Source organism: Rhinopithecus bieti, unplaced genomic scaffold, assembly GCF_001698545.2.
Source record: "Rhinopithecus bieti isolate Rb0 unplaced genomic scaffold, ASM169854v2 scaffold_3057, whole genome shotgun sequence".
Lineage (NCBI taxonomy): Eukaryota > Metazoa > Chordata > Mammalia > Primates > Cercopithecidae > Rhinopithecus > Rhinopithecus bieti.
The window spans coordinates 463,493-470,001 of NW_016803927.1; the positions used below are offsets into that span (position 1 = coordinate 463,493).

At 43.1% G+C, this 6,509-nt stretch overlaps 1 long non-coding RNA gene across 1 annotated transcript; it reads right to left on the bottom strand.

Moving 5' to 3' along the window:
• Positions 1-2,185: 2,185 nt before the first annotated feature.
• LOC108519930 (uncharacterized) lies at positions 2,186-5,789 on the bottom strand. Its single transcript, XR_001882766.1, has 3 exons — positions 5,523-5,789; positions 4,316-4,463; positions 2,186-2,404 (listed from the first exon to the last, which is right to left on the bottom strand). It is a non-coding gene; the product is annotated as an uncharacterized LOC108519930 (long non-coding RNA).
• Between the last annotated feature and the right edge of the window lie 720 nt (positions 5,790-6,509).

The following is a 6,509-nucleotide window of genomic DNA, read 5'->3' on the forward strand; positions in this document are numbered from 1 at the left end:
GGCGGATCACGAGGTCAGGAGATCGAGACCATCCTGGCTGACACGGTGAAACCCCGTCTCTACTAAAAAAATACAAAAAACTAGCCGGGCGAGGTGGCGGCGCCTGTAGTCCCAGCTACTCGGGAGGCTGAGGCAGGAGAATGGCGTGAACCCGGGAGGCGGAGCTTGCAGTGAGCTGAGATCCGGCCACTGCAGTCCAGCCTGGGCGACAGAGCAAGACTCCGTCTCAAAAAAAAAAAAAAAAAAAAAAAAAAAAAATAAACCCCCGGGGGGGGGAAACCCAATTTTGGGTTTTTGCCAAAAAATCACAATTAACTTTAAAAAAAAAAAATCAACCCACTGGGCGGGGAGGCCTCAATTCTGAGTTATGACCACAAATCTCAGATTAACTTTCAACATAAGTATCCTATTACACCTCTGCAATTATGGTCTTTTCCAGTGTCACTAATCTACATATTCACTCTCCTCAAGTCTCTGCTGCCCAATTCCTTCCTCACACCTTCCACAGACACAGATGAGAGCTTTTACATTTCTTTCAACCAGCAAATGCGCTTACTCCCACCCAGTCTGATGTCTCCCACCTTCTTTCCTGATGCATTTGATAAACCCTTTCTTGACCCCAGGTCCCACTTGACTCCCCTTTACAGCTAAGATTCTGAATTTTTGTTTTATTGTATTTTTGAGATGAAGTTTCCCTCTTATTGCCTAGGCTGGAGTGCAGTGGTGTGATCTCGGCTCACTGCAACCTCCACCTCCCGGGTTAAACCTATTCTCCTGCCTCAGCCTCTCGAGTAACTCGGAATATAGACAAGCACCACCACGCTGGGCTAATTTTGGAATTTTTAGTAGAGACAGGGAGGGTTTCACCATCTGGGCCAGGCTGGTCTCGAACTCTTGACTTCAGGCGATCTGCTGGCCTTGGCCTCCCAAAGTGCTGGGATTACAGGCGTGAGCCACCGCGCCCGGCCTTGATGAGCATTCTTTTTCTATCTTTTTTTTTCAACCTATCTGTGCCTTTAGACAGTCACATGTCACTCACCAACAGGGATGCATTCTGAGAAATGTAAGGTGATTTCGTTGCTGTGTGAACACCCTAGATTGTATTTAAACAGTATAGCCTACTATACAACTGGGCTCTATGGGGTGTAGTTTAGTCTACAACACATCTAGGCTACAAACTTGTACAACATGTTACTGTATTGCATACTGTAGGCAATTGTAACACAATAGTAAGTATTTGTGTATGTAAACATAGAAAAGGTACAGTAAAAATTGGGTATTGTAATTGTATGGGACCACCATCATCTCTGTGGTCTGTTGTTGACTGAAATCATGTTATGTGGTGCAGGACTGCATTTAAAATGTGTCTCTTATAAGTAACATATAGTTGAGTCTTGTTTTTTAATAGTCTGATAATCTTTGTCACTTAATTGGAATATTCTGTTTACATTTGCTGTATTAACATAACTAGCATTTACTAATTATTAATATAATTGAGTTTGCATTTTTATAATTATTAATGTAATTACTAATATAAATAGGTTTAAGTCCTATCTTGCTGCTTGTTTTCTCTTTGTTCATCTGCTCTTTTTTTTTTTTTTTGAGACGGAGTCTCGCTCTGTCGCCTGGGCTGGAGTGCAGTGGCCGGATCTCAGCTCACTGCAAGCTCCGCCTCCCGGGTTCACGCCATTCTCCTGCCTCAGCCTCCCAAGTAGCTGGGACTACAGGCGCCCGCCACCTTGCCCGGCTAGTTTTTTGTATTTTTTTAGTAGAGATGGGGTTTCACCGTGTTAGCCAAGGATGGTCTCGATCTCCTGACCTCGTGATCCACCCGTCTCGGCTTCCCAAAGTGCTGGGATTACAGGCTTGAGCCGCACCCGGCCTCATCTGCTCTTTATTCCTTTATTTCTCCTTTACCTGCCTTTCTTTGGATTAATCAAGTATTTTTTATCATTATATTTTGTCCTCCATTAGCTTTTTTATTTGTATTTATTATTTTTAGACATGGGGTCTTGCTCTGTCACCAAGGCTGGAGTGCAGTAGTACTGTCATAGCCCACTGTAACCTCGAGTCCCTGGGCTCAAGCCGTCGTCCTGCCTCAGCCTCCTGAGCAGCTAGGACTACAGGTGAACACCACCATGCCCGGCTATATTAGCTTAAAAAAAAAGTTTATTTTGAAATAATTTCAGACTTACAGAAAAGTTGTAAGAAGAATATGAAGGAACTCCACATAGCCTTCACTCAGTTCCACTATTTGTTAACGTTTCTCCACATTGCTTTTTCACCGCTTTCTTCTGAACCACTGAGCCACCGAGTTGCAGAAATCAGGACCCTTTGTCCCACAACACCTCAGTGTGTATTTCTCAGGAACAACGACATTCACTTATGTAACCGTAGTGCAATTCTAAAAATTAAGACATTTTACAAATACTTACATAGATGGTCTCCAGCGTATGATTGTTCGATTATGATCGTTCGACTTTGTGATGAGCTTTTTGGGACATAGCCCTATGGTAAGTCGAGGAGCATCTGGATTTAATGATAGTTCGAGCTATGATTTTTCATCTTCATGACTGGTATAATCGAGTAGTAAATGTGTTTTCAACGTGTGATATGTTTTAACAATGGGTTTATCAGGACACAGCCCCATCATGAGTTGAGGAGCATCCGTACATTCCTATTCCCATTTCACCAGCTGTCTCTACAGCAAAATTCCCCCAGTCCAGGATCTCAGCAAGGATCACGCATTACATTTTGTTGACCTGTCTCTTTAGTCTTCCTTCCTCTCCCCTCCTCTCCCCTCCCCTCCTCTTCCTTCCCCTCCCCTCCCTCCCTGCCTTCCTTCCTTCCTTTTTCTTTCATTCTTTCTCTTCCTCTTTCCTTCCTTCCTTCTTTCTTCTCTCCTTCCTTTTTCTTTCTCTCTCTTCCTCTCCTTCCTTCCTCCCTCCCTCCATCCCTCCCTCCTTCCCTTCCTCCCTTCCTTCCTTCCTTCCTTCTCTTTTTTGTTTTTTGTTTTTTTGACAGAGTCTCACTCTGTTGCCCAGGCTGGAGTGCAGTGGCACAATCTCGGTTCACTGCAACCTCCGCCTCCTGGGTTCAACCGATTCTTGTTCCTCAGCCTCCCAAGAAGCTGGGATTACAGGCCTGTACCACCAGCCCAGCTAATTTTTTGTATTTTTAGTAGAGAACAGAGCGGGGGGGGTCCCGCTATGTTGGCCAGACTGGTCTTGAACTCCTGTCCTCAAGCGATCCACCTGCCTTGGCCTCCCAAAGTGTTGGGATTACAGGCAGGAGTCACTGCACCTAGCCTGCTTTAGTCTTCCTTAATCTGGAATAGTTCCTCAGACTTTTTTTTATCTTTAATGGCCTTGACATTTTTGAGAAGGAGCGGCCAGTTATTTTGTCGAATGTTCTTCAGTTTGTTATTTCTTCATGATTCGGTTTAGGTTAGTTTTTCTGGCAGGAATATTGGCTAGGTAATCTTGTATTTTTTCAGTGTCTCACATCAGGAGGCACAAGGATTTTATTCATCCCATTACTGGCTGTGTTAACTTTGGTCATGATTGAGGTACCACCAGGTTTCTCCAATATAAAATTTCTTTTCTTCCTCTTACGATTAATAAGTAATTCATGGGGGAAAACTTTGGGGCTATGTAAATATGCTATTCTCATCAAAATTCCTTCACTTGCTTTAGCGATCAGTGATGATTCTTGCTTGGATTAATTAATATTGTGGTGGTTATAAAGTGGCAATTTTCATTTTATTTATCTATTAGTTACTATTTCTCTATTTATTTTTAGAGATAGTGTCACGCTCTGCCACTCAGGCTGGAGTACAGTGGTGCCATCATAGCTCACTGTAGCCTCAAACTCTTAAGCTCAAGTGATCCTCCCACCTCAGCCTCCCAAATAGGTGGAACTATAGGCACTTGCCACTGTGCCTGGCTTATATTTTAATTTTTTGTAGAGACATTGTCTTGCTTTGTTGCCCAGGCTGGTCTCAAACTCCTGCCTTCAAGTAATCCTTCTGCCTCGGCCTCTCAAAGTGCTGGGATTACAGGCATGAGTCACTGCACCTGGCTGATTTTATCATTCTTTCCATATTCATTAGTTGTACCATTAGCTTTTTAATTGTAAATTGTGCAAACCACTCCTCATTATGGTCTAGCACTGTCTGAATGATACAAGAAACTTCCCAGTCCCAATCTTTGGACTAGTATTGTCAGTATTTTATTTCTATGTATCTTAAAATTCCACAAGGCATTATTATTGTTGTTTTAAATAGTCAACATATATCTTTTATATATCCCCATACCTTTCTGGTACTTTTCATTATTTTTCAACTTTGTGATCAGTTTCTGTCATTTCATGCTTCTTTCTAGGATCATCTTCCTTTAGCCTGTAGGACTTTAAGCATTTTCTGTAGAGCTTGTCTTCTGGTAATTAATTTTCTCAAATTTTGTCTGAAAAAAATTTTTATTTTATTTTATTTTATTATTATTATTATTTTTTAATTTAAGACGGAGTCTTGCTCTGTTGCCCAGGCTGCAGTGCAGTGGTGTGGTCTCAGCTCACTGCAACCTTCACCTCCCAGGTTCAAGCTATTCTCCTGCCTCAGTCTCCTGAGTAGTTGGGATTACAGGTGCCTGCCACCACGCCCGGCTAACATTTGTATTTTTTAGTAGAGACGGGGTTTCACCATGTTGGCAAGGCTGGTCTTGAACTCCTAACTTCAGGCGATCCACCCTCCTCGGCCTCCCAAAGTGCTGTACTCACGAGCACATTGCTTATACTTCTTCTCTATCCTCACTCTCAGACCTAAGTGATCTCATTCAGTTGCATGGTTTTAAGTCCGACGTGTACATAGACGGATCCCACATCTCTACCTGTAGCCTTCACCTCTTCTGTGACCTCCAGACTTTAAAGAGTAACTGCATTCTTTGTATCTCAAATTGAATGCTTAAGAGACAAACTTAACATGGCTAAACCACATCTACTTATTCCCCCCAAATCTATTCCTATCTTACTAAAAAGACAACACTAGCCACTCCGTTCCTTAGCCATAAATTTTGGCATCATCTTTTCCTTTCTTCCCCTCACAATCCACATCCAATCCATTAGTAAGTCTCAGCTCCGCCTCCAAATATATGCTGAATCTGACCAATTCTCACAATTTCTATTGCTAAAAACCTGGTCTCAATTGCTTTCATCTCTTACCCAGGTTACTGCTAGTAGTTTCCACTCTTCCCTTCCATCCCACTTGCCCACTTCATCTTCATGGCAACCAGTGTGATGACTGGTTTCTAAAGGTTAAATGAAAGCACTTAACTCACCTCCCTTGCATGAAACCTTCTAGCAGCTGTTCTATAGTAACTAGGATAAGATCCACACTGTCTTTATAAGGCTGTACATGCTCTAAACCCTGCCTACCTTTTGGATCTCATCTCCTTTCCCTTTCCTGCCTATGTAGCACACCACCCACATTGCTGGATCCCAAACCCTCTCACTCACTGTCACTGTACCTCAATCACCCTGTGACACATCCGGATCATTCATTTTTCAGCGTGCGGCACGTGCTGCTGCTCCTGCTCAGAACCCTGCTTTCTTCTCAACATTCTAATGTTAATACCAAGGCCACCTCTTAGAGTCCCTCCTCTATAATCACTACCTATTGCATTACTCCATTTTGTTCTCTTAACTGTAATTAACAATATCTAGAGTCCTTTAAAAACATATTTTCTGGCCGGGCATGGTGACTCACACCTGTAATCCCAGCTTTGGGAGGCCAAGGTGGGTGGAACGAGGTCAAGAGTTCAAGACCAGCCTGGCCAACATGGTGAAACCCCATCTGACTAAAAATACAACAATTAACCAGGTGTGGTGGTGCGTGCCTGTAATCCCAGCAACTCGGGAGGCTGAGGCAGGAGCATCGCTTGAAACCAGGAGGTGGAGGTTGCAGTGAGCTGACATCGTGCCACTGCACTCCTGCCTGGGCAATAGAGTGAGATTCCATCTCAAAAAAACCCCAAACAAACAAAATATATTTTCCATCTTCCCCATCAGAATTTAAGCTTCTTGAGGGCAAGGTATAGTTTTCACTACTGTATCCCCCAAATCTTAATTAATTCTCTGCACATACTGGATGTTTAGTGTATTTGTTGGATGTCTCATCCATTAGAGTATAACCTACTTTGGGAGCAAGGAATGTGGTCTAGTTTTGGTTTTCCTCCCTCCCATCTAAGACTAGCATGCACATTGCAGAGACAATGGTAAGTAAGATTGAGGGGTCTATTCTCTTTGGTATAGTGTTAAGAGATAAGCCACTTCTTCTGACTTCCTCATCCTTATAGTTCCTCTGGAGACTCTAGACCAGCCAAACACATTGCTAAAGAAAAATGCAGGCAGTCATGCCCCCCACCCGACTAAGTCACAAATGAGAAAAGCAATCTTAGAGTTGTTACTGCTCTGTGCTTTTGGTGCACACCCCCGGGCTGAGGTAGAACGGAACT